General features: G+C 36.1%; 1 long non-coding RNA gene across 2 annotated transcripts; it reads right to left on the bottom strand.

The window, feature by feature from the left end:
* Positions 1 to 45: 45 nt before the first annotated feature.
* LOC141551218 (uncharacterized) lies at positions 46 to 26,511 on the bottom strand. Of its 2 annotated transcripts, none has more exons than XR_012484802.1 (3): positions 26,411 to 26,511; positions 6,964 to 7,077; positions 46 to 2,842 (listed from the first exon to the last, which is right to left on the bottom strand). It is a non-coding gene; the product is annotated as an uncharacterized LOC141551218 (long non-coding RNA). The 2 variants fall into 2 exon arrangements; XR_012484801.1 differs by lacking the exon at positions 26,411 to 26,511 and adding an exon at positions 16,363 to 16,511.
* Positions 26,512 to 27,891: the final 1,380 nt, after the last annotated feature.

Raw genomic sequence — 27,891 nt, 5'->3', positions numbered from 1 at the left:
TTAAAGGTTCTGCAGTGTTCCAGGACTTCATGCAATGAGTAAATGTCATCTGTAAAAAGGTGCATCTATGGGACCTCACCATCTATAAGGATTCACTCTTTCATTGATATTCTGCATTAGACATTTTTTCTGACCGACAATAACAAACACCTTCTGGATGAGCATATTGTCTCCTTGTTTAATGCATCACTTCATCCTCACAATCAAAGGAACATAGAACAAAAGAGTATCTCTGTATGATTTTAATGTGTAAATGAAAGATAGCCCGTTGGATAAAAGACCTTAAAGCTCTATTTGGCCCCATAAAATCAAATGTCTTTGTATAGGCAAACAATAAGCTTTCTCATATTTTCATCAAGCATTTATAAATATTTTCATCAAGCTTTTATAGAGATGAGAAAGTAGGTCTACAGGATCAGAGTTATGTCCTTTCTCTTTCTCTCTCATTCACTATTTGATGGATATTAATAGCATTCATGCTTCTCAATAGTTCAATATCTTCCATGCCTTCAGATGTCTTGAGGATGGATCACTTAGTATCTTCAAAACTGCTCTACCTTTGGGCACAAATGTGCTTTACGGCTGCCTGTTTAGTTGCAGATAGTCTTTGAAATTTTATTTTCTTTAGTAATAGCTCTACTTTCCAATTCAACACATGGAGTACTGTGATATTAGACTCTGAATATGGTGAGTAGCATGCATGAAGAAAATATGTAAAGAAATAGGTTCCTTTTTCCATCTGTTTGTTTTCCTCTTTCCAATTTTCTCTTTAAATACACATAGGACAGGAAACTCCTAATGAGATATTTACTGCAGGTTGCAGTTTCCATATTTGCTCCCAATAGTCTGTATATAAATGAGTGTGTCTTTGTGTAATATCAGAACCTCCTTATTATGCATGAATTTTCTCTGCCTGTGCTATTGTTTAGTTGTTTTCAGTTATGTCCCACTCTTCATAAGCCCATTTGGGGTTTTCATGGCAAAGATACTAAAGTAGTTTGCCATTTCCTTCTCCAACTCATTTTACAGATGAGGAAACTGGGGCAAATAGGGTTAATGACTTTCCCAGAATCACACAAAGTAGTGTCTGAGGCCAGCTTTAAATGAGGAAAATGAGTCTTCCTGACTCCAAGCCCAATACTTTATCCACTGCACCACCTAGCTGCTCATCTATAAACTATAGAGGGTCCCTAATACACGGTTAAGTGACTTGCCCAGCTTTATACAAATAGTGTCTGAGGTCAGAATTGAATTCAGATCTTCCTGATTACAGGCCCAAACTTTAAATCCTATTCTATTTAGTTGCCCATAACTATAATGTATGTTAAATCTAAATTATTAATTTACTTGAGCTAATTCTCATTTTGGTGAATGATTCATTTATTTTCCCTTGAGCTAACATTTCTCCAATAAGAATGATGTATGTTTTAGTTCTGTATGATTCAAACATTTATATATTTTCCAAGACAAAATCTTGTCATTTCTCTCTTCAGACATCCCTTTTATGTTCCTTTCTCTCCACTCACACAAACTGTATCCAAGTTCAGACTTTTATCACCTCTCACCTGAACTGCTGCAATAAATTCCCTGTCTTGAGACTCTCCCTATTTCAATTCATCTTTTACTCAACTTCTAAACATAAATCTGACCATCTTAACCCCCAGCTCTATAAAATATGTTATTTCAGTCATTTTTAATTGTGTCTGGTTCTTAGTGACTCCATTTGGTTTTTCTTGGCAAAGATACTGGAATAGTTTACTTTTTCCTTCTCCAGCTCATTGTACAGATAAGGAAACTGAGGCAAACAGGTTGAAGTGACTTACCCAGAGTTACACAACTCCTAAGTATCTGAAGCCAGCTTTGGACTGAGGAAAATGAGTCTTCAAGACTCTAGATCTAGCACCCTATCCATTGTACCACCTAACTGCCCATCTCTAAATAAATGATAGAGGATCCCTAATACTCCTAGGAACACCAATAGACTCCTCTGGCTGGTGCTGAAAGCTCTTCACAACCCAGCCCTTCTTATCTTTCCATTCTTAACTTAACACTTGCCATCCCCCTACATTATAATCTAGCTACGCTGAAGTACTTGCTGTTCCTCACACTTGACACTCCATTTTTCATCTGTGCACTTGCACTGGGTTTCCTCATACTTAAAATGTCTTTCCTCCTCTTAGTTTCTTTGATTTCCTTCAAGATTCAATTCCAATTTTTGCCTTCTCAGGATGCCTTTGTGATACACACACATATTCCCAGATATAATTACCTTCCTCTCTTTACTCTTTATCTACTCATTACATTCCTGTGATGATTATTAACTTTTATATCCCCTATTAAATATATACATATATATATCCCCAAAACTTAGCTCACTTCCTGGTACAAAATAAGTACTTAAATACTCTTTAACTGACTAATTGGCTACTTAATATATTTGTGTTAATTGCATGCTTGATGATTTAGGGACCAATTTTAAAAGATTGGTCAGCTAAGAAAAATGAACACATATCTGAACAACAGCATAGACATATTAAGACTTTTTTAAAAGGTGATAAGGGTGAGAAAAGAGGCTGGAAAATAGAAACACTAGATGAATCACAGGAAAGGAGGTATTCTACATGGAAAAAAATTGAGGAGACATTCCTGATAGCATTGCTCTGAATTACCTGACTCAATAGAAGACATTTTACTTTGCTAGTGATGTTCCAACAAAATCATTCCCTTTATAAAAAAAAATTAAAAAGGGTCTTCTGCCTTCATTTCCGGAGTCAGAGTCCTGGTCCAATTTCATAACCTGGGCATCTGGCAGCATGGCATAGTACATCAGCATTTGTCGAGGCTGTTTTCAATAAAATCAAATAAAGAAACCCAGAATTACTTAAGTATTAAATGGATAAGTCTTCTGAATGTGCTGGTAGCAGACACAATGTGGCAACTATGCCAGTTTAAAATTAAATATTGTTATCTTTCTCCCTCTCTTTCATAAGGCAATAATCTGCCTTCTGCAGGGGGTTAATCATAGGCCAAAGGCTGAGCGATTTATCATAAAGGATAAATGAAATGATTGCAGAAGGTAAAGGGGCATGAAATTATCTCTAGTACTGTATTGTACATGTTTAATTAGTGCAAAGGTAATAAGCTTTATTCCTGAATCCTAACAATAAAAGGTCAAGTCTGGTCTTCCTCTGAAATCTGCAGTGGAAGCTGAGTTCAGGAGAAAATATACAGGAAGCAATATATATTACATTAATCATTTTATTAGACCAAAAATCATGTTCTTTTAGAATCATTGTACTATAATTTGATTGGTTCAAATAATAAATCAAATAGATCTAACTCACTGAGCTAATGTCTTTACAAAGCCATGCAAATAAGCATGTAGCTCTTCTCCCCCCCCCCCAATAAAATAAATTAGGTCTGGCTTTGACTAATAAGTCTTAAGAAAATTTACTAAATTGCTTTGCTATTATAATTTTCATGGGAATTTTTGTGAGGAACTCAGAACATTTTCATAAGAATGCATTTACTCTCTGAGCCCAGAAATACAGGAAATAGTAAGAAAGATATTGAAGAAACTGAATGCAAATTTTGTGAATAGTTAGAAATTTCTATAGGCAATATTCACATAAAAGCTCCAGTTGTAGTGATGTTAAAGTGAAGTGAAAAATAAAATAGAAAATAACACCATGCAAATTTCCCTTAAATTACCCAAATTACTGTTTTCATCTATCCATATAGAAACTCAATTCCATCAACATAATACAAAGTGAAATATAGATCCAGCAATGAAATGATGAATGTAATCAATGTGGGTAGCTATCTATTTGCTGACAAGTCAATGGAACAATGGAAAATTTCACCTTGATGTCTTAAATCTAATGTAGCTTTACAATGATCAAAATGAATAAATAAATATATAAAGAGGGAAGGAGGGAAGTGAAGGCATTTATCAAAGGCTTACTGTGTACCAGTAAGCACTGCTAAAAGCTGGAGATATAAATGAAAAAAAAAAAAAAAAAAAAAAAAAAAAAAAAAAGACACTCTCAATTTTCAAGGACTTCACATTATAAAAAAGAGAAAGAATAGATTTAGGAGGTGTCATTTTGTTGTTTGTCCTTCTTTCTTTTTTTTTTTTATTTTATTTTAATAGTTTTTATTTACCAGATATATGCATGGGTAATTTTACAACATTGACAATTGCCAAACCTTTTGTTCTAATTTTCCCCTCCTTCCCGCCCCCCCAGATGGCAGGTTGACTAATACATGTTAAATATGTTAGAGTATAAATTAAATATAATATATGTATACATGTCCAAACACTTGTTTTGCTGTACAAAAAGAATCGTTGTCTTTCTTTCTTAAAGAAGACCAACGATATCCGGAAGATGATATTTTCATTTGCAAGTGAATTGGATTTAAAAGAAGCAGGACCATGCAAAGTCATCAGCCTCAATTTCTCCTCCAGAGTCATCTGAATTCAGTGCAAGACAGAGGTCAGGATGACAAGAAATGACTCCAGATGCAGTGACCTGGACTTGTTTATGCTAAAGGCTTTCCCAGACTTCAGTTTGTCTGAGGCAATACCCATTTAGTGATTTAGGGCTTGATGATAAGAAATGAAGGAAGGGAAATTACTTTCTCTGAATACTCAAAAAAGGAAAAAAAGAAAGAAATCTGGAAGGGGAAGACCCTCAGGGTTTCTGAGCAGAATCAAAACAATTGCTATTTACATTCACTCTGAGACATAAAAACCTAAACAATGTAGGGCTTGAGCTGGATTTATTATTGGCTAATCAGTGAGCCTAAGTGATTTGGGTTTAAAGCATGGTCTAGTAACTATCAGAATCCCAATGAACTTTATCAAAGTCTGTTTTTCTAGAGCTCTATTTCAAGAAATCATAAATGAAACTGTATGGAACAAAAGAGTTAATTGCCTCCGTTTTAAAAAAAAAATGATAGACCAAATAAGTAGGGAAGAAAAGAGGTTTTTAAAAAAAAATTCAGGGCAGATGGAAAGGTCCTTAGAGAATGATGGCAAGACAGATGATGCATCTTTTCAAAGTCATTTCCTCTGATGAAATCACTTCCATCTCTAATGTTGAACTGCTTGACAGTGCTAAGGACTTTTGTGAGAGCTTTCTTTTCTGGCTCTGTATTCAATATGACTTCTGAGGTAGCAGAAACTCAACTCCAGAGGAAATAGTTATGAAGTTAAATATCTACAAGTCTTGTCTGAAGCAAGACTAACGGTCTGAAGGGCTCTCCAGCTTCCTGGTCCATTAGAGCAGTTGGTCAGAGGTTGCTTTTGGTGATGGAGGTCATGGCAGGACCTTTCTCCATACAGCTGGCTCCCTTGAATGGTGTCTAATGGTTCTGATCTGGAAGCAGTACCAGTAGTTTGGGAGAACTTGGATACAATGTAGAAAAGCTATCTTCCCCAAGATCTAAGGAGAAATGGGTATCAACATGGTGACAACGGATTGACCAGGTTGGTGTTTGCTACCTTCTGCCTGTCCCTCAGAGTTCCATGGTGTTTCATCCAAGCTGGTTTGACACCTCAGCGGTAGTAAATGGTCTACAATTGACATTATTTAGTGGAAGGATGACAGGTCCCCTCTTCACAGTGTTGTCCCCTTGAATGAGTATCAGGCTAGAAGCCAAATCATAACATACCTTCTAAAAAATTAAAACTAGAAAATAAGGAGATTGGGCAGTAATTCTGGACCTATTTAAAAGTATTCATTCCCTATAGCCAGACATTGGGTAATTATCATTAAAATATTATTTACTTCTCAATCACTGTCCCTAGAAGCCTTTTTTTCTCCAGCTCAGTGAATTCTACCATCCCTAGTGTTCACTATTGGAGAAAATAGCCCAAGAGAGGATATATTCACTTCTTCCTTTGGCTAGAAAATTAAACTCTCAACTTTTAGATGTGTTGCAATTGCCTAGTTATAAATTCAAAAGTTGAGCAGAGATCATTTAGCATAATTTCATCTGGTTCATTTGAAACATGTATGATCATGTAATATCTGCCCAAGTTTTATTGCTTTACCTAACTACCTAAACAATACAGATAAAATACTTTTGAGACTGCCAAAGTAAATAAGGCACAGGTACGCATTTCAAAAATTAGACCCAGTTTCAAACTGTTGCAATCAATAAATCAATTTTGAACCTGAAATTTCCTGTTTTATTAGGCAAACGGCACCACCCCTATATCAAATATCATGAGGTCAAGTCTAAAAAGTAAAAGTGTAATGAGCAATAAAATGTTAAACATAAAAATAATATTTTTATATATTTATGATATATGTCTGCCATGTTCAGATAATGGAGGCTATAGTAGGGATTGATTTTTTTAACGTGGTTCACCTGGTTAATGGCTAAGTTCTCGGTTTAGGTATCTATGCATGACTTTAGGATGTCTTTCTTCCAGATTGGTAACATTTTCTAACAATTAGAATTAACCTTTGATCTCCTTGCACCTGTACAATTGTAAGAACCTCTTAATTAGTCATCCTACCTCAAGTCTTGAATGAATGAATGAATGAACAAATGGAAGAAAGTTATAAAATACTTATTATATGCCAAGAAATGTACCAAATGTTGTATATACAAATTCAAAAGTGAAGGCAGTCCCTGACCCAAAAAATATTATGTTCTAATTGGGGGAAGAGGGGAGCAGCAGCAGAAAGAAAACACATAAAGAAAATAGTGGCCAGTAAGGGGTATTTTGGTTTGGGAAGATATAGAGGTGGTGAGTAGATGGCAATATAGACTAGATTGACACAGTCTTTCCAAAAGCAAATGGTTGTGTTCTTTTTATTTGGCTTCAAGAATTGGAAAGCAAAGATTGGAAAGGCCTAAAGGGACCTCAACTTTCAAGAAGATAAATGAGGAGTAAAGGAAACAAGACTGGAAAAAACCTAAATATATTGGGCCACATGAAGTACTCACCAATTAGAATAGTAGATTCCTAGGATAAAATTCCAGAAATGAAAGATTTCAGCTCTCCAGGGCAAGATCTCTTATCCAGGTACAATGCTCCATGCAGTGGCCAAAATGATATTCCTAAAAGAAAGATCTGACAGTCACTCCTCTCTCCATAAACTTCAGTGGCTCCCTATTACCTCCAGACTTAAATACAAACTCTCTTGTTCAGCATTTAAAACTTGCTTGTTGTTTGAGGGATTGAAGGAAGGGCTTGAGCAACACCATTGAAGAGGATCTCATCAGTTGTAAGGTAACAGAGGTTGAGGAACAGAGTAGGTTTTCAAGGTATCCTAGCTGGTGGCAATCAAGTGAAGTCAAGTATTGATCAGAAAGGTACCCTGATGCCATGGCTCTCAGGGCATATACTCATCATACTTCATGATAATGAAGTCATGGCCTCCTACATAAACTGTTTACAGATAACGTATTTATTTTCAGAAAAAATGAGTTTGATCTGGCATCTCATCTCTTTTAATTCCCAAATATAGTATGCTTGGAAGTAATTGGGTTTTAAAAGGATTTCAAAGGTGCAAGTGACTTCAGAAGTCATTCAATCTGAGGCTCAGAGATGTTAAGTATTTTTCCAAAGGTCACACTGCAAATGAATAGCAAAACTGGATAGACATAGATAATACACTAAATATTTGAGCTTTAAATATCTAAAATATTTCAGTATACTATACTTAATATTGCTAAAATAAATAAATAAATAAACTATCTTCTGCAGATACTGGAGGAGTTGTGTAGAACAGAGTTGTCCAAACCAATTTGGTCACACATCATCTTTCAGTACATCAAAGAAAGTGAGTTATTATTAGTCCAAGGAGTCTAGGCATATTCCTTAAGTACATATCTCACCCCTTACTCAGTGAGCTCCTATGTCTTGTTATGACTTCAAGGATCAAATAAAAATTCCTATATTTTGTTTTTTAAAATTCAATACAAAACAGGTTTCAGCCTCTTGTTCTGATATTATTGGACGTTACTCCTTTATGTCATTTAATTGGACATAAAAGAGTATGTTCCTTAATCCAGCCAAACTAGCCTCTTCTCTGCTCCCTCTTCATGGCATTCCATGTCCAGTCTCTGTGCTTTGGCCACATCTAGCACATTCTCTCTTCTCACAGAGTCAGTCTTTCTCTTTCTTGAAGATACACCCCAAACACCATCTTCTGCATGAAATCATTCCTGGTTCTCCCAAGTGTCAATGACCTCCTCCTCAAATTACTTGTATCAAACTACTCTATAGTTTCATAGCTTTAGCACTACGTGCTTGGCACATAGTAAGTTCTTGATAAGTGTTCACTGAATTAATATTCATATTTATTTATTTATTTTATATTTATGTTTGATAGGGATTTATTGTCTTGCTTATTAAAATGAAGGTTTTTAATGAAAATATTACTGGATCTTCATTGCCTAGCACATAGTAGGTGCTTAGTGAATACTTGTTAATTGATTAATCGATAGAATACTTCTAGCACAAAATTAAAAAAAAAACTATCGAGCAAAAATTATACTTATTAAGGACACTTATTTTTAAGTATACCTACTGTTGAGAACAATAAATATTTTTGATTTAGACATGATTCTAACACTTCAGGGGAAAAATGTCATCAGCACAAAAATGTTCTTGTAAAACCTACAAATACAGGTGCAGACATTGAATACAATAATCTCATTGTGTCCTCTTTCTGATACTTAGAATATTTTTTGCAGTGAGTCAAGAGTAAGATTGAGAGCACGTTATTCATTCCTGTGATTCCTAAGAGGCCAGTCACCTAAAGAAAGGTGACAGGCACTTGCCAATAAAATACTTTATAAAAAATCTTGGGAATTTTGAGGGAATATAAATAATTTTTAACTAGTCATCAGAAGCCTCCTGTTTTACTAAGTTGTTTGCAACTCATCAGCTTTCTGTACAGATTTTTTATTGTTTTTAGGATTTCCAGATGGGACCCCAAAATAATTCCAACTGCCCACTAATTACTGGCTTTGTGACAAGGGATGACTAACTTGACCTCTCTGGGTTTGAGTTTGCTCATTTGCAAAATGAAGAGGTCAGACTAGCTGACCTCTACAGTGTCTTCCAGATGTAGATCTATGATCCTGTCATTTTTCAGCTCTATATCTTATGTACAGACCTATGATCCATATGGTCAGTGATAGCCACCAAATGTTAAGTGCTAATTTTATTACAGTTTTATTTGGAATTGTCACATGATATTCATGTGGAGAGATATTCATGACTCATGGTTGGGCTGTGCTAATGTAATAAAAATGACAAAACTACCTAGCTAATTTACAAATTTAGTGCCAAAGCAGTCAAACTACCAATGGGTTATTTTATAGAACCAGACAAAATAATAACAAAATTCATCTGGAAGAACAAAAGGTCAAAAATCACAAAGAGAATGATGAAAAAAGAGAATGGGTGGCTAGCTTTGCCAGATTTCAAACGTCACTACAAAGGAACAGTCATCAACACTGGTACTTGTAAAAAAAAAAAAAAAAAAAAAACAGAATCCTTGATCAATGGAACAGATGAATCAAATAAAACAAGATCTAGAAATAAGTGAACATAGTAGCTGAGTGTTTGAAAAAGCCAAAAAGAAACCAACTGTTTAAGAATCATATGTTCAGAGCTGGAAAGGACCTTAAAACTCTTTAAAGGTTTATAACCCTTCCTGCAACACATGAGAAAACTGTCTGAGGAAAGTTAAGTGACTTGACCAGATCACACAATGTAAAAGTGTCTGAAATAAAATTCAGATTCAGGTCTTTCTGACTCTAGTTCTAGGTTTTTCCCCCATACCACCCTGCTGTCAACAGGATTCCCTTCTCAATAATGATGCTGGAAAATTGAAAGACTGTTTCAATCAATAATAAATAAAAATTTATTTAAAAACCTACTGTGCTAAGTGCTGGGGATACAAAAAGAGGCAAAAGATAGTCCTTGCCCTCAAGGAGCTTACAATCTAAAGACATAGATAAATGTACCCAAAGCAAACTATATAAAGGATATTCTGGGAACTTTTCCTTGGGAAGTTTGTTTCATTTGGGGAGATGGTGGGTAAATTTTTTTGATTTTTTTTTCTTTTGGATGTTATACATCTGGACAGTTAATAAATTCCTGGATGAAGGAAGTTATGATTCCTTCAAATATGTTTTCTAAGTTTTTTTTAAACTCATTGTTTTCAGGGAATCTAATGATAATAATAATAGTAGCTAGCATTTATATAGAACCTACTAAAGTGCTAGGCGTTGTGATAAGCACTTTAACAAATCTTACTTCATTTGATCCTCACAATGAGTAGGAAGTAGATTCTAATATTATTTTTTTACAGTGGAGAAACTGGGGCAAACAGAGGCTTAAAGATTCATCTGATCAAGATCATACAGAAAGTAAATATCTGAATTTAGATTTGAACTCAGTTCTTCCTGACTCCAGACCCAGAAATCTACTTAATCCCCATGATGCTCTTCTTAAATCATTACTTCTTGACTTGTTTTGCAAATTGACTAGTTTTGATATCAGATATTCTACATTTTTTCTTGTTTTTCAGTCTTTTGCTTTTGTTCTCCAGAATGTCATAGCCAAAATCCAGAACTTCCATATCAAAGTAGAAAAAAAAATTAGCAGCCAAAATCAGATTCCAATTAGCAAAAAACTAAAGTCAGAATTACATGAAACGTCTCCAAATGAGAGGAGAGTTTGGTAAAGGCTTACAATCAAGAATCATCTACCCTGGGGGGCAGCTAGAGGGGCAGTGGATAGAAAGCCAGACCTGAATTCAGGAGGACCCGAGTCCAAATCTGGTCTCAGACACTTAACACTTCCTAGCTGTGTGACCCTGGGCAAGTCACTTAACCCCAGCCTCAGAAAAAAAAAAAAAAAAAGAATAATCTACCCTGAAAAGGTGAATATTATCTCATAAGGAAAAGTTGGATCTTTAAAGGAAAAGAAGACTTCTAATCATTCCTAATGAAAAGATTAGAGCTGAGTAGTAACTTGAAAATGCAAACACAACACTCAAGAAAAACCTGAAAAGATAAATATATTTAGACAATTAAAAAGAGCCGCATGATGATGACAGGCTAATATTCAAATAGGGGAAGTAGAAACAAGTGTCCCTTCAGATCATTAATGTCTCCAAATGGCAATTAGAGAGTTAAGAAAAAGATAAGACTTTGAGGAAGGGAAAATGATTTGGTTCTGACAGTTTTAAGAAAGGAAATTGAAGTAAGTATTAAAGCAATATTCTAATGTAAAAAGGAAGAAATGAAGTGGAGTTTGTTATTTCTCATGACTGGAGTGTGAGAAAAGCATAGAGGAACAGGTTGGGGAGAGAGAGAGGAGATATCAAATGAACATTACTCTTGTCTGAAATATATAAAGGAAGAGGGAGAAAAAAGGATAGGGAAAGACAGAGAGAGAAGAGAGAGATAGTTGGTGGTATAGTAGATAAAATACTGATCCTAGAGTTAAAATGATTTGAGTTCAAATTCAGCCTTACTCATTTACTAGCTATGTGAATCTGGACAAATCATTTAACTTCTATTTATCTCAGTTTTCTCAATCATAAAATGAGGCTAATAATAACAAATGACTGAACAAGTTGTAGTATATGATTGTAACAGTATTATTGTGCTATAAGACATAATGAACAGACTTATTTCAGAAAAACCTGGAAAGACATATGAACAGCTGCAAAGTGAAATGTGAAAAACTAGGACAGCATGATAGATTTAGTTCTTTTTCAGCAACACAATGATACAAGAAAGTCCCAAAAGAACTCATGATTTTAAAAAATTGCTATTCATCTCCAGAAGAAGAACTGATAAAGTCTGAATAAAGATTGAAGCACATAATTTTTCACTTCCTGTGTTTTTTTTCATGTTTTTCTCCCCTTTGTATCTATATTTTCTTTCACAACATGATTAATTGGGTAATTATTGCATGATTAAACTTGTAAAATCTCTATCAAATTGCTTACCATCTCAGGGAGGGAGGGAGATAAAGAAGAGAGAGAAAAAAAATTGTCTTTATATGTAAATGAGAAAAAATTATTTTACCAAAGAATCCTTACTCTAAAAGAATTTCATTTCTGATCAATCATACACAGTCATCTCAAAGGGAAATAAATGAGTTAGATTCAAGCAATAATACAACTGATACAGAGTAAAGACCAGGTTTTTCATTCTTTGGGGAAAATAGTTCAACATGATGCCATAACCAGAAAGGCCAACTAAACTATTGGGCATTATAAAAAATGGTACTGGAAAAAGAGTAAATCAATGAAACCAAAATCATTGGACCAGCTTTGGACAAAACTGAGAAATGTAAAGAGTTCATGCTGCCACCATTTAAGAAAGACTTAAAGAGCTGGAGGACTACTGAAACAATTCAAAATATATGAGAACCCTGATTCCAGATGATCTGTGATGAAATACTATCTACCTCCTTATAGAGAAGTGATGGACTCAGGGCACATAAGAATAAGATTTGCCTATTTGGACATAGCCAATGTACGAATATTTTTCTTGACTGTGCATAATCAAGTCATATTCATAAGGTTTTGGGGTTTTGCTATTTGTTCTCAGCAAAAGTAAAAGGGAGCATATATGTTTTGTTATTTTAAGAAATTTAAGATCAATATATATATATATATATATGAGGAGTAATAACAATAATACATATTTTTGTAACATTTAATATTTATCAAGTATTATATAAACATACCATTATGTCTTCATAACAACCCTGTGAGATTGGTAACACAAATATTATCTGATTCATTTGACACATGAAGACATTGAATCTTAAAAAGGTAAAGTGCCTAATCTAACAACCCAAGACTAGCACAGACTTGCAAAGGGTATAAGGTCAGGTATGTCAGCACATCCCAGTATTGAACACTACCATTAGTCCTCCAAAAAGAGATTTGTTCATGAAGGGAAGAAGCACAAATGATAATACTTGCCCATTCATCTTCTATGCATCCTTAAATTATCTAAAAAGTGGAAAGCAATACAAATTTTCTGATTCTTTCCTATATAATACCCTGCCTGCTTGCCTACCTACTGTATATAAGAAATGTTGTATGAAATCAGACTTACAAGATTTGTATTAAAGTATAAACATCACAAAAATAAGATTCTTGTCTGATCTAAATTTCTTGTCCTTGGTACCCAACACAATGCTTCTGACACAAGGATAATGTAAATAATTTTTAAAATCTCAAAGACATATGTGCAAGTCAACTGTTAATATTAAATGTTGTTGAATTGAATTAAACTGAAATCATTACTCATTCAAGAAAAACTAAAGCCAAAAAGACTTGATCTAATACCATATAATCCTGATGGAATGAAGACATTACTGTGCTCCAAATTTCACTAGAACTGGAAACTTGTTATAGCAAAGAAATAATAGATTTCTGTTAATAAGCCTGAAAATGCCAATGGGTTCAACACATTAATATAAATTAATATTTAGGGGGGCTTTAAGGGGCAATAAGATGTTTGAAAAAAATCCTGCAGCAGAACTGTCTAGCACCCAACTTATGGGCTACATGCAGCATCCAACACCCCTGCGTATAGCCTAAATCAGATCAAAATTTAATTGGGAAATATTTAATAAAATAATAATTTAAAATAAAACAATTTAATAAAATAAAGAATAAAATATAGGTAATACTACATTTTAAAACTAGGTCTATATCTGGTCTATAGGAATGGCTCCTTATGTACAGTTTTGTTCGACTGTTTTCAGTTGTGTCTGACTCTGTGACCATATTTCGGGTTTTCTTAGCAAAGATACTTGAGCAGTTCACCATTTTCTTCTCCAGCTCATTTTATTTATGAGGGTTTAGCAGGATTTAGTGACTTTCCCAGAATCATGCAGCTGTTTTGAGGCCAGATTTGAACACAGGAAGGTGAGTCTTCTTGACTTCAGATCCGGCACTCTCTTCATGTGCCACCTAGTTACTCTTTGTGTACAGATAAGAAAATCCATATTTCTCCCTTCTTTGCAGATGTGTAGGATTATAGCTATATATATTGTATATATATGATTGTGTATGTATATATGTTAGCTATGTTATGTATATATGTTAGTTATATATATATTAGTATAGAGAAATGCAAATTAAGACAACTCTGAAGTGCCACTACACACCTCTCAGATTGGCTAAGATGACAGGAAAAGACAATGACAAATATTGGAGGAAACTGAGACACTAACCCATTATTGGTGGAATTGTGAACTGATCCAACCATTCTGGAGCAATTTGGAAGTATACCCAAAGAGTTATCAAACTGTGCATACCCTTTGACCCAGCAGTGTTACTACTGGGTTTGTATCCCAAAGAGATCTTGAGGGAAAGGGATCCGTATATGCAAAAAATTAAAAAAATGTTTATAGCAGCTCTTTTCGAAGTGGCTAGAAACTGAACTGAGTGGATGCCCATCAGCTGGAGAATGGCTGAATAAGTTATGGTATATGAATGTTATGAAGTATTATTGTTCTATAAGAAACAATCCAGGCAGCTAGGTAGCACAACGAATAGAGCACCAGCCCTGAAGTCAAGAGGATCTGAGTTCAAATCCGACCTCGGACACTTAACACTGCCTACCTGCCCGAACCTGGGCAAGTCACTTAACCCCATTTGCCTCGGAGGAATAAAAGAAACAAACAAACAATCAACAAGATGATTTCAGAGAGTCCTGCAGAGACTTACACGAATTGATGCTAAGTGAAGTGAGCAGAATCAGGAGATCATTATACACAGCAACAAGAAGACTATAAAGATCAGTTCTAATGGACATAACTCTTTTCAACAATGAAATGAATGAGGACAGTTCCAATGATCTTATGATGAAGAAAGCCATCTATACCCAAAGAGAGAAAACTGTGAGAACTGAGTATGGATCACAACATAATTCTTTTTGTTGTTGTTTGCTTAAATTCTGTTTTTTTTCCTCATTTTTTTTCCTTTGTGATCTGATTTTTCTTGTGCAGCACAATAATTGCATAAATATGTATACATATATTGGATTTAACATATATTGGATTACTTGCCATCTAGGGGAGGGATTGGAGGGAAGGGGAAAAAATTGGAACACAAGGTTTTGCAAGGGTCATTGTTAAAAAATTATCCGAGTATATATACATATATATATATATAATAAAAGGCTTTAATACAAAAAATAATGAAAAAATCTTAGTGCCTTTCCTCTGCTGATTATTTTCATTTTAACTTGTATATATCTTCTTTCCATATAGTTGTTGGCATGTATTCCCCATTAGACCATGAGATCCTTGAAAGCAGGAATTAAAATGTTTTTAATTTATTTCAGAGTTCATGTCCAGTTCAACAGAAATGCTGGTTTCTTTAGTATGTGTGATGCTTTTCTCTCCATGGCAAGCATATAACAGGAAGGTATTTATTATGCTGCTAAAATGCATTCCAGATGCTCCTGAATTGTCTTGCCAGAGTTCAGTATACATTGCTTGTTACTTTATTCTTAGAAAGTTTTTAGAATGATCACGCCCCAAGATCTAGATTTTTTTTCCTTTTATGCTCTTTCCCAGATTCTGAAAGGTAGTTTTCTTTTTGTCTTTTCTATAAACTTTGCTAATTTATATAAACTAAAGGGTTGAAAAGGACTCAAGGAATTAGGTAATACTCACCTCTAATGCATATACAGCTTACACTCCAAGACAGAAATATTAACTTGGATTTCCTGCATCAGAATTACTGATTTCAAAATTTCCATGTTTTTAAGAAAATGTCCATTCCCAAGTTGGTAGAAGTACTACTGACTCAGAATGTCCACTAAAACTGAGAACTCACCATTTAAATACAATTTATCTAAGGACACAATATGTGCTAGATTCATATACTTTTCCTCCAAATAAAAAAAGAGCAAACATATATGTGTGTATGCATTGTGTCTATATGTATTCCTGCATGCCATATGTTTTTAAACATGATTATAAACTTTGGTAATTCACAAAAACTTAGGTTCAAGGGGAACCTAGGGATCCTCTTGTCCCCACTATACCTGAAACATGAACTCCTTCTATAATAGCCCTCCAAAGTGACTAATTTAGCTTTTGTTTCAATATCATTTGCGAAGAACTTACTACATCCTAAGCTATGATACAAATCACTATTTAGTAAGAAAATTTTCCCTACACAGATTCATATTTGCCTTCTAACAATAACTTCCATTCATTAGTAATATTTCCACAACATGAACCTAATTCCTCTTCCACAAAACAATATTTCCAATACCTAAAGAAGAAGAAAAAAAAAACATAAAAAGAGAAAGCAGGAAAATTCTTCCTGTAATTACCTTAAGGTTAACTCTATTTGGTAAAGTGTAAATTTCTTGCTTTGTCCTTTCTGGTCACTTCAATGCAAAAGTATTGCATTGAAAACCACATTAATATATATTTGTTGATTCCAAGGCAATTCATACAGCTGAGCTTAACCATGGGGTCTTGTTTACTAAAAAAAAAAAAAAAAAAAAAAAAAAAAAAAGAATACAAGTGATAAAGGACAAGGCTAGGAAAGAAAACAGAGGAAATGTTCTTGAAATCCCCAAATTCAGTTCTTTGAAAGTCATGTGGGGTGCAGCTAGGTGGTTCAGTGGATAGAGCACCAGCTTTGAATTCAGGAGGACGCGAGTTCAAGTGTGGTCTCAGACACTTAACACTTCCTAGCTGTGTGACCTGGGCAAGTCACTTAACCCCAGCTTCAGAAAAAGAAAAGAAAGTCATGTGGTCCCCTATATTCTGGGTAACCACTTGTTTTCACATATTACCTGGATGACTAGCTTAGGATACAGAGGAAAAGTTCTTAAACCAAGTAAAGGCCAGACATAAGGAAGAGCAAAAGACAGGATTATAATGTGGAAGAACAAACCTGAACTTCATCTTTCAGTAGTATTGAGAGAATTTAGATTTTACGTTAGAAAGAATGGGAATCAACACTAGATTGACTCCAAGTCATTTGCCCTTTTCAGAGAAGAATTTGGGAGAAATATATAGATCCCTGAGAGATGAAGTTCACCAGAGAAACTAATTATTTATTTTCTAGCAATGTCAAATTCTCTTTTTTTCCATACAAGTCCTATCTAAAAATAATCCTATAAGTTTGAAGAAATAAATAGTTCATCAGACAAGTGTCATAATTGATTTTCTAGTACCTGATCAAAATCCTCCAATGGGGGCTAAAGAGGATGGGAGAATCACCTAGGGAGATCATGCTATGGATAGAGTACCAGCCCTGAAGTCAGGAGGACCTGAGTTCAAATGTGACCTCAATCACTTAACACTTCCTAGCTATGTGACCCTGGGCAAGTCACTTAACCCCAATTGCCTCAGGGGGAAAAAAAGACTTTAGGGCTCTCTAGGCGGCACAATGGATGGAATGCCAAACCTGGAATCAGGAAGACCTGAGTTCAATTTTGACCCCAGACACTTGATATGTGACTCTGATCAAGTCACTTATAGCCCTATTTGCATTGGTTTTCTCATCTATAAAATAAGTTGGAGAAGGAAATAGCAAACCACTCTAGTATCTCTTCCAAGAAGACCCCAAATAGAGTCATAAAGAGTTTACTGGACTGAACAAGTTTACTGGACTGAGGCAGGGTTAATGGAAGAGGGTTATTTTTACTTTTATATGGTTTTATGGACTTTCATAGGATGTGTGCATCCTTTATATTTTGGTTGGGTTAGATAAAGAACTGTTTTCAATGTTCGATTAGATCAAGTGCTTATATAGGAACTAAAGGTTGCCATACCATCATTGAGATTACTTTTATCAAGTGAGAACACATCTCAACTTGAATATATCAATGAGAGGTATGAATATGGGCTGGATTTTCCCTTTGAATCAATCAAAGTCAATTAAACTACACAGGATGTCTGCTTATATTGTTGAGAAACTTGATCATGTTCTATGGAGCTTTTATAAAACCATAAAGAGAATTTGGAACTGGGCAATTGGGCATCTGGCAGTATAGATAAGAGAGTTACATCAGCCAAGTTCTTGAGGAGAAAATGCTTTGAGAGAAAACATCTTGACCTCTCCACCATAACCCCCAGACAAGAAGAGAACCTTATAAAGTCTCAGAAAGTTAAAGGATTTTGGAATTCCCATTGGCATCCTCGTCCAATTAGCATCCCTGAAACAGCTGATTTAGGGTCTCCATTGGGAGGTAGGATAAACTAAACATACTGAAGAAAGACAAAACAAATCAAATTCTGATATTTCAGATGAAACCCTAGAGAATTACTTGGGGGAGAAGTCCCTAAGATTAAATCTAATATGTAAATTCATAGCTTTGATTCTGGGCCACTGGTTATACTTATGTGAGAATTCATTGCTCTTAACTAGCATCATAATTAATTAATTCTAATTAATTCACATTCAGAGAAATGTATTACTGGAGAAAACCATTGGAAAATGACTGATATTTTTTTAAAAGAAGTATATCAATAAAATATTAGCTAAAAATGCAATGCACATATTTTTAAATTACTAAAGTAGTAGGAATGGTAAATTGGATATTGATGAGAATTGCTAAGAAATCCTAATTCTGCCCCTTATTACCTATGTAACATTGGGCTCCCCTGAGTTAATTTTCCCATCTATAAATGAGGGGGTTATACTACATGATTTTTACAACATCTTCTAACTCTAAGCTCATGGTCCTCTGATAATTCTATAATATGCAAGTGGCTGTTTCTTCTAATAAGTCTTCCAGAATTGTTTACTATGTGACTCTACAATTAATATTTTTCTATATGCAGGCAGAGCTCAGGAAAAAAGGATCAATTTGAGATCTATCTCCTTCTTAGAAAAATCTTAATTGGACTTAATTTTCCAGTGCATAAATAACTCAGAGAAATATCTTTGCAAATCTGTTTAAGCAGAATTTTATAGTTCTTTTTGTGTAGTCAAACAATAACTATAAAAAATTTAAACTCAAATGGAATAAGTTAGTCTCCCCCCCAAAAAAATATATTATAACAAAGCTATTTGTTGATTTAAGATGAAACAAATCTTAGTTCTTTTGGAGATTAAACCCTTCAGGAATTTTTTTAAATGATGACAGAACTCCCTTCCCATAAACCAAAACAGCACATTTGATGGTTTATTTTGAAGGAATTAACCTCTAAAAGACCTTTAGATCTTCAAATCTCCTTCAATTGCAGTGAAATCTAACCACATAAACTTTAAAGCTTGAGTTTGGGATCAATATCCATTAAGCTGGAAGAAAAAGATGATATATTCCACTATAGGGACCAGGCCTAAGGCTAAATCCTTGCTTTGATTTCAAATGAGTGATTATGGTGGTTGCATTTAAGAGAAACAGTTCTCTTCCCTTTCACACCCTGTATGTTCTTTAAACTCTTATTCCAGGGGTGACCACATTCTTCACCCTGCTGGTTCCCTTAGGTCAGAGATCTCTTATTAAACTGTCATTTTTCTCTACTTTACCTACATAGGTTTATCTAATGCCTACTTTCCCTCAGGATCTTGTCCCTAATGCCATATGCCCCATTTTTCTACAGCATATCAAGTATAGACATCAATACCATGAATAGATTCTTTGAAAATAGGAAACTGGAGAGAAGCACTATTACAAGGATACTGTACTCCATATTCTATATATGCTTATATAGAGATATATAGGAAGAATATTGAGAATAGGGAGTTCTTCATTCTCTGGGTTTTTATCCTAGAACTTAGCACATTGTCAGACACAGATAGTTAATGAATGCTTGTTAAAGGTGAGAGGTAGGGATTAGAAGGGGGTAAGAGGGAAATTTTGTTTTAGTGGTAGAAGGGGATGCTGTTGATTAATACTTATAGGGGTGAAGGATGATCTATGAAGACCGATGGGAACCTTATGGTAGGTATTATTTGCAGGGATTTGGTGCTTGGAAAGACAATTGTTCCTATATTGGGATGGGGAAGTGGGAAAGGGATCAAACTTCCCAGAGCAATTTGCTTGTTCTTGCTCTGATTATCTGAGTTCACACACTAAATCCTACTTCCTAAGGATTCAGCTTTTCTGGATTTTTGAGACTCAAAGTTCTACCTAGTATCTCAGAATTTCTGGAATGATCCTGAACACTTTCACAATCTCCAACTTGGGGCTTTCCACCAACCCTGGGCTTTCTCAAGGGAGTCATCCACTCAGTCCCTCAGGACAAAGAGTTTTAACAGGTTATGGGTGTCCTTGACAGGCTCTGGTTGATTTTGGAGGCTACCTTGGACTGTTGCTTCTCTTTTTGGCCCCAAGCAGACTTTTTGCAGTTCTGAGGTAAAAGCAGGAATTTGCTGTTATTGTTCATTCTTATTCTCTCTCTCTCTCTCTCTCTCTCTCTCTCTCAATTGGGAGGTAAGTGACTTGCTCAGGGTTATATAGCTAGGAAGTGTTGTGTCTGAGATCAGATTTGAATTCAGGTCCTCCTAACTTCAGATCTGTTGCTGTAACTACTGCACCATCTAGCTGCCCCCACTCATATTTTCATTGGTTCTTTTGATCATTATTTAACCTGATGAGAGTTTTATTAAAATAGATAAATGAAAGTTGAGCCGGACTCCATTTTAGACAACCATATTATCAGTAGATCAACTGCTTTCTAACTTGTCCAAGGCAAAGGTTCCTGAATAACCTATGTTGTACTTCCTACCAATCAGAGGCTGCGGGTTTTTTATCTCTGGCAAACAGTCACTGGCAAGGATCAGTTATAATATCTTGAGAAGGCTATTAGCAAAGCCATATTTATTGGGGCAACCTAAAGGAGTGGGAAAAGGTAGGCTATAGCTGTGGTAACAGAATTACATTCACCTTCTCTCCCTTACTTCAATCAGAAGAGGAAAAGACAACATTTCAAGCCTATTCTAATTTGGTGAACATATGTTAAGCTTGCCTACTATGTGAAAAGGCACAGTTCTAGGTAGGGAAGATATAAAAATAAAAGTCCCCGCCCTCAGGGTTACTATTTTTTACTACAGAAAAACTATCTGTAACTATATAAGTAAATTTAAGAGAAGAATATTTTTCTCACTTTCATTCTTAAACCTCTCCCCCTACTTACTGCCCATCTAAATCCCTTAGCAATTGGCACACTATTGCTCAATAATAAAAGCTAGCATTTATATGGATTTAAAGTGCTTTATCAAATCATCTCATTTTATCCTCACAACCCTGGGATAAATATTTAACTGAAGTTAAGTAACTTGCCCAGAATTACACAGCTACTAAGTATCTGAAGCTGGATTTGAGTTCAGGTCTTCCTATTCTTGCCTATTTCCTTTATAAAAATCATTCATTATTGGGTAAATATCACTTTCTGGGATAATTCTATATAAAACTCCATGGTAACTGTTATTGAACTAAATTTAATTCAACAAACAGTAAGAGATTACCATGGACAAGGACTTGTCCTAGGTGTTAGAAATATAAAACTCAAAATAGGACTATGGCTGCCCTCAAGGAATATACACTCTCCTAAGGAGACATTCACATTCACAAATAAGTATATACAAAGAACACACAAAGTTAAAACAAAGAAATTTTTGACTAGTGACTAGGAGGTCACAAAATAGAAAAGTGAGGAGGGAAATAAAAAAGTGTTATCAGAACTACTTTGAGGAAACTAAGACTGCTATTTGTTGAATGTAGTGGGAACTTGTACTAGAGAGGGGAAATCATCTAGGCAAAGGCACAGAGACATATCACATATAACATGCAAATAACAACTAGTAGGACTATTTGGCTGAAATAGTTCATAAAGAGGATAAAGGAAATAAGACTCAAAAGGTTAGTAGAGGCCAGATTATTGAGGGCTTTAAAATAACAAGACAATGATTTTTTTATTATTTCTTCCTGAAGCACTAAGGATTCATTAGTTATTTTCAAAGAAATATGAGTCCAACTAATACATTGTTGGTGGAACTGTGAATGGATCTAACCATTCTGGAGAGCAATTTGGAACTATGATCAAAGAGTTAACAAACTGTGCATACCCTTTGATCCAGCAGTGTAACTACTGGGATCTTAAAAGAGGAAAAGGGCCCCACATATGCCAAAATGTTTGTGGCAGCCCTTTTTATAGTGGCAAGAAACTGGAAACCGAGTGGATGCCCATCAATTGGAGAATGGCTGAATAAGTTGTGGTATATGAATGTTATGGAATATTATTGCTCTGTAAGAAATGACCAGCAGGATGATTTCAGAAAGACCTGGAGAGACTTACATGAACGGATGCTAAGTGAAATGAGCAGAACCAGGAGATTATACACGACAACAAGAAGACTATATGATGATCAATTCTGACGGACGTGGCTCTCTTCAACATTGAGATGATTCAAACCAGTTCCCTTTGTGCAGTGATGAAGAGAGCCATCTACACCGAGAGAGAACCATGGGAAAATAGTGAGGAACATAACATAGCATTCTCACTCTCTGTTGTTATTTGCTTGTATTTTGGTCTTTTTTTTTTCTCAGTTTTTCTTTTTCTTCCTTCTTGATCTGATTTTCTTGTGCAATCAGAAAACTATATAAATATGTATACATATATTGGATCTAACATGTATTTCAACATATTTAACATATGTTAAATACCTGCCAGATAGGGGAGGGGGTGGGGAGAAGGGAAAAATTTGCAACAAAAAGTTATGCAAGGGTCAATGTTGGAAAAATTACCCATGCATATGTTCTATAAATAAAAAGCTATAATTTAAAAAAAAAGAAATATGAGTCCAAAATAGCTGTTCTGATATGTGTTTTCCCCCTGATTCTGCACAGAAAAGAAATCCTGGAAAATGAAAACAATTCAGAGCAATCCAAGAGAGACAGACAGGATAAAGACAGAGCAACAGTGAGACAGAGGTAAAGATATAGACAGAGACAGAGAAGAAGAGAGAGCAGATCCATAACCATAAATATTCTCTTCCTCCTGATCCCATTTATTTTTCTTACTATCATGCTGTATCTCACTTACTAAACTAATTGGCCAAGCATGAGATATATATATATATGTATATATATATATGTATATTATATATATATATGCTATCTGCTCAAGAAGTCTTTCCCCTATTATTATGGTTGTAGTCACAAGCTATAATGAAAACGTGAGAACAAACAATTTGGGCAGAGTTGTAATTCAAAAATGATTAGCACTCAGATCTTAGCAAGAGCACTCTGAATGTTGCTAGCCTTAGGTCAACTGGGTGATCCAGATCAAGTCAGATTCACTTTACCCAGGGCTTTTTTATCTCATTCCTTCCTCTTCACTCCCTCTTCTCCTATTTGCCTTGGCTCTTTCTAGATTCCTCCCCTTTTGAAAAAAAAAAAAAAAAACAAAAAACAAACCAACCTCATTCTTCCTTCTTTGGTCCCAAGAGAAGATGGAACCAGGATGTTGGAACTGGGCGCATCTATAGACCCTGGCAGCCTTTGCTTGCAGGCAAAAAGAGAGAGCAATTCTACCCTTTCTGTTTACCCTAGAGTAATAAAAAGATCAACTAAGTCATCAAATAAACTGGCCTTTTGGCATAATACTTAAGCTTCCCTGACTGGCACTGCCAAGGAAGTATAATCCTGCTACTAATTAAGAGCACTCCTACTTATGTCCCCCTATAGTCATTTTCCTCTGATAATGGAATATTGGCTTCAGACAGGACTCCATGTGTGCAGCTGTGTCAACACTTAGCAAAGAAAAAGAAAAATGAGAAGTAATAATTGAGGTTTCAAGGAAGAAAAAAATCACATGCACATATTAAAATTAACTAGATGCTTCAAATGATTGATATTTGAAACTATCTTCCAAATAATCATTCCCCAATTCAATTACTAGTGTATGTGTTTGCATATACATGTGCACACACACACATACACACTTTGTAAATGTATATTTTTAACTGCAAAATATACACAAATCCCTCTGGTAGTCAAAGAAAACGCACTGCTCTTGTTTTCTGAATGCTAAAACCAAAAATAAAATCACCTTCTTGAATGATTGTCTTGCATTAAAATAGCCAATATTTATATGCTTTGCAAACATTATCTTCAAATAACCCAGGGAAGTAGGAGCTATTATTATCTCCACTTTACAGATGAGGAAACTGAGGCTCAAAGAGGCCACGATTTGCCCAGGACTACTCAACTACAGCAAGTGTCTGAGATGGGATTTGTTCTCAGGCCTTCCAGAGTCCAGATCCAATACTCAATCCACTGCACCATCTAGCTGCCACCCATCTACTGTACCATCTAGCTAAACTGAACTGCTGGATTGTGCCTGAAAGTTAAATTAACAAAATGGTTGTTTTTATCAATCTAAACTTCATAAATGTGGGCAGTGACTCATTTCATTACATACTTGTTTGATGGATCTTTAATTTAGTTCACTTCCTTTCAAAATCATTGACTCTTTAAAAGACAGTTGGCATAGGAAGTACCATCTAAAGTGCTTTCTCCAGCTACATCTGTGATCTTCCTAAGCAGCATTTTAATTGCTTTTAATTCAGTTTTTTTTCATTTTAATCTGTCATCCAGTATCTAAAATGAACATTGAAGTTCAACATCATGTAGTGGATCATTATTTTCTTTAACTATTTTCTAGGATGGAAATTATAAGACCGAGAAATTATATATATACAAACCACAAGAGTGACCATGAAATTTCCTACTTACATTGTAAGGTTTTACTAACCACTACCATGAGCACAAGGAAAATATGATTAGTGAGAGTGATGTAATGCCATTAACATGAAGTAGAATGAGCAGTTTCTTGTTTATTGCTAATTCTTCTGTAATGATGATTTGTGAAAGATTGGTCAAATTCACAGATAAGTACAGATGAAGTCTTGGGGTCATGAGAAATTGAACCAATGACATTAACTTATATAAATATGTAATTGAACAAATAGCACTTTTCAACCTAGAATGCTGCCATTTATGTGGCATTTAATAATTATGCCACATTTATATGTTTATAAATGTTGGTTGGTCCCTACCCTTTGTGAAAAATCAAACAAGATAAATTCAATTCAAAAAATTATAACAGCCCAAGTCTTTTATTAATTTCTACAGAGTAGGATCGATGACTCTTGAGTCAAATGACCTAGGTCCAAATCCCACCCCTGTTAATTACTCTTTGTATGATTTTGGGCAAAATTTAAACCTTCTGAGCCAGAAAGTTTAACCTAGAAAATGAAGGAACTAGAGAAGGCCCCCTCTGAAGTCTGTTCCAACTCTAGGCCTATGATCTTATAATTGCCACACTTGATTTCTTTCTTGACCATGGCTTGCCTTTAGAATTATCTTCTGGAGTTTCTCATAGCTAGTTATGAATAGAGAGAACCAGAGATCATTACAAATTACAGGAACTAAGAAAGGTCTTTATGGAAAGGGTGATTTATAGAAGTTTAAGTGAAAAGTTTCTTTCCCCACTTCAGCTCATTTTTGGTGACTGTCAGAACCCCAAAATTGCTGTTCCGATTTTTAGATATGAGCTGAGGAAAACATCATATAAAGTACACAATAAAAACATGGGTTTTCCCTTCCTTCCTCGAGAAGCCAACTGAAGTAAAAAGAAACTAAATATCAAAGGGCATAATAGGAGGGGGCGGGGTGAGAGATTTGAAAATTTAGTCCCAGAAACTAACAAAGATGGGCTCTATTTGAAACAAGTTATCCCTCCCCACACCTTCCTTTCCAAGAAATGTGATATGAAGATCACTACTCTTAAGTTTAGTGACTCAAATCCAGCCACATAATGTCATTCTGTGTCATTTGTGATGGGGAAGTGCCTGAGTCTGAGCAGAAGCCAACTCCGCGGTTAGACACAACTCTACTTGGGGGAAAAACAAGCCAGGGGATAAAAATCTTCGCATGCACACAGGGTAAGAGAGAGGTCAGGTTGGTCCCGGATGCCGATCTGGTGCATCCTTTTTCATCCTGTCAGCCACTGCCTGAGTACCTTCAGCTCCTTTTATGGAGTAAGGATGCCAACGCACCCTGCCATCAGCAGTCTGGCACTCATCGCCTCCCGGGCACACCTTCCTGTGTTATCCTGATTTGCACTCCCTGAGGCTACAGGAGAACAACTTATTCCTAAAGGTTGTCTTCCTTTTCTACTCTGTAGAAAGATTTGGAAAATAGCCTACTGAGTATAGAAGGGAATCAGCAGACATCTACCAGAGATGCTTCTCTTTCTCTCCTGCCCTGACCGGGGAAAAAGAAAAGGGGCAAGAAGCAAAGAAGGCGCTCAGAATGGGAGAGAGAAAGGAGCTTCCCCGGAGTCTCTCCGGCGGTTACATCCCCGGCCGTGATTCTGCTCGGTGATTCCGCTGCGGGCGGTGCAAGCTACCTTTGTTCCAAGGCGGCCAAGGTTCAGGAAGCTGCCACTCGGTGGGTACGAGGGCTGCCTGCTGATAACAGCGGAGAGGAGGCAGGCGGAAGACCAAGGCAGGTTCCCGCCCAGCACGTAATCCCGCCCACAGAAGCCCGGGCTACTCGTCTCCCACCCCCAAACCCTCAACAGAAGGGGAGCCTCGTTTCTGTCTGCGGAGGTGGAGGAACTGATCCCTCCTTTTCCCCGCCACTCGGACCAATCGTTAGATGGGAGGGGCGTCTTTGGTCTCCGCCCTCGCTAGGGAAACTTGGAGGAGGAGAAAACTTTGTACAGAGTCGGAGAGAGCTGGCCTATAACACATGCCCTAGAAGATGAACTGCTCTAGATCTCAGCCTCAACAAAAGCGGATCCCGAGCGATCCCCAGGACGCAGGAAATTCTTGCAGCTCCAGTAGCCGGTCTCGATAGGCATCCTCGGCCGGACCGCTGCGAGACCCGGGACCACCTGTGTCCACCTGTGGGGCAAGATCTTTGAGTGTCAGTGCCTACCTGCGTAAGCCCCAGAGCTCAGGGACGTTCACTATCCCACGGAGTTAAAAAGGCGGCGCAGCCCTCACTTTGCGGGAAACCCTCAGAAATCCAATCCCCGAATAATCAATTCACCCACAATCTTCTATACATCCTTCTCTCCTCAAGATTTTCTTGATTCTCCTAAAACAAAGGCAAACTGAGCTTACCTTTTTAGCCTCAACAGCAGGCGGGCAGAGCAGACTCGAACCCTACATAAGAAAGAGAAGCTTGGCAAAGCTCCACGAGGAAGGGGACAAAAAGGCTGTGAAGGAAAGTGAAGGTGTTTCGAAAGGAACTAAGTGTTCTGAGGAACCTCTGGTGACGCCGCCGCCGCAGGTGAGAGCTGGGGGATTTGGGGGATTGAGGTGGGAGGAAGGAGAAGGACAGAGGAGAGAAGCGGGTAGCTTTGACAGGAGGCGAGGTGCTGCCCAAGGTTGGGAGAGGGAAAGGAGGACAGGGTCACATAACAAGGGGAAATAAAATCCCCCAAAAAAACAAACAAACAAACAAAACCAGCGCCCTTAATTAACTTTTTAAAATGAATGTTTTTATTTAAATTAAATTTAAATTTTAAAAAATAGTATTTTCCAAGACATTTTTTCTCCTTGCCCTGGATCGTAATTTTCTGGGAGCGGAGGACGGGGGGCAGGTGGAAGGGGAGCGAGAGAAGATGATGAGAGAAAAAAAGGAAGGAATCATTTTTAAAACAAAGCAAAAGCCTACATTCTTCATGCTGTTAATACTGGTTAAACTCGTAGATTTCTATGTAGATAAAACCTGATTATCATCCGCATGAATTATATGCTTAGACTTATTATATATTATGTGTGAAAGCTTGAGAAAATAAAATTCAATGTTGTTGAATGCTCATCTCTTTCTCTCTCTCTCTCTCTCTCTCTCTCTCTCTCTCTCTCTCTCTCTCTCTCT

Source organism: Sminthopsis crassicaudata, chromosome 1, assembly GCF_048593235.1.
Source record: "Sminthopsis crassicaudata isolate SCR6 chromosome 1, ASM4859323v1, whole genome shotgun sequence".
NCBI lineage: Eukaryota > Metazoa > Chordata > Mammalia > Dasyuromorphia > Dasyuridae > Sminthopsis > Sminthopsis crassicaudata.
The sequence above is the reverse complement of the archived record's forward strand: the minus strand, read 5'-3'. Positions and strand labels throughout refer to the sequence as shown.